We start from the raw sequence: 1,046 nt of genomic DNA, 5'->3' as shown, positions 1-1,046 counted from the left end.
GTTATTTGCGTGGAAGACTAGCACATTTCAGATTTTTGCGTGGAAGACTAGCACATTTCAGATTTTCGCTTGGAAGAGTAGCATATTTCAGATTGTTAAGCCGCGAAAACTGCACGTCTCCGGTTTAAAGTAAATCATAAAAGCATAATATATATTGAAAATTCAAACGTTTATTCTATATTTCTTTAATTGTATTATGAAAATCATGAAATTCAGACGGTATATACCGTTTACTAATCATTTGTTGAATATCATCCACTTTTCTTTTTTTTAAAGGTATTTTTCCCTTGTAAGCTTTAGGCAATTCACAGTGTTTCATGGTTGACCATTGAACATTTTTTTTCATTAGGTTCAACTTCTCCTCGCTTTGCATAAAGTCGTATTTTACTGCCATGTCTACTTGATTTTTGCTATTTTTTATTGTAATTTTCCGTACATGTGATATCTTAATTTTTTGCCAATGTAAATATTTGGATAGTTCTTCGAAGGAAAATATTTCATTTGCGTTTGCGTTGTTGAAAATTTGTTGAGTTTTTTTAGTATTCTCCTGGGCTTTAAACTTGGGCCAATATGGATTTTTTTAAGAGAATTAACTTTATTTTAATTGAAGGTTTTTTAAGTAAATAAATAAACATAACATAAATAATATCACTTTGAAACGGGGTCCTCTTGATATGATACTGTATGTATATGTTTTTTCGTATTTATTTATAAATAAAGATTCCCTGAGAAAGACGCGAATGTCGAAAGGTGTAGGAGGAAAAATAAACGTTTATTTTACTTGTAATAACCGGCCAAAAGGCTCCATATACAACACTAAACTTTCTGCATGACCGAAGAAAAATAATTATAGTATAAACATACATATTTATGTAACTTTTTTTTTTTAACGGCTGCTACAACCTTATATGAACTGCCTTGCGTATCCCTCTTCCACACAAAAATCTGAAATGTGCTAGTCTTCCAGGCAAATAACGAAATGTGCTACTCTTCCACGCAAAAATCTGAAATGTGCTAGTCTTCCACGCAAATAACGAAATGTGCTA

The 1,046-nt window shown here is 31.4% G+C and overlaps 1 protein-coding gene across 1 annotated transcript in view; it reads left to right on the top strand.

Annotated features, from left to right (window-relative positions):
- LOC118739575 (serine/threonine-protein kinase RIO1) overlaps positions 1–1,046 on the top strand; it is a 3,693-nt gene that overhangs the window by 432 nt on the left and 2,215 nt on the right. The gene's annotated exons all lie outside the window — the stretch shown is intronic.

The sequence above is a fragment of the Rhagoletis pomonella genome, unplaced genomic scaffold, assembly GCF_013731165.1.
Source record: "Rhagoletis pomonella isolate Grant_MI unplaced genomic scaffold, Rhpom_1.0 Rhpom_scaffold_00005, whole genome shotgun sequence".
NCBI lineage: Eukaryota > Metazoa > Arthropoda > Insecta > Diptera > Tephritidae > Rhagoletis > Rhagoletis pomonella.
The sequence above is the reverse complement of the archived record's forward strand: the minus strand, read 5'-3'. Positions and strand labels throughout refer to the sequence as shown.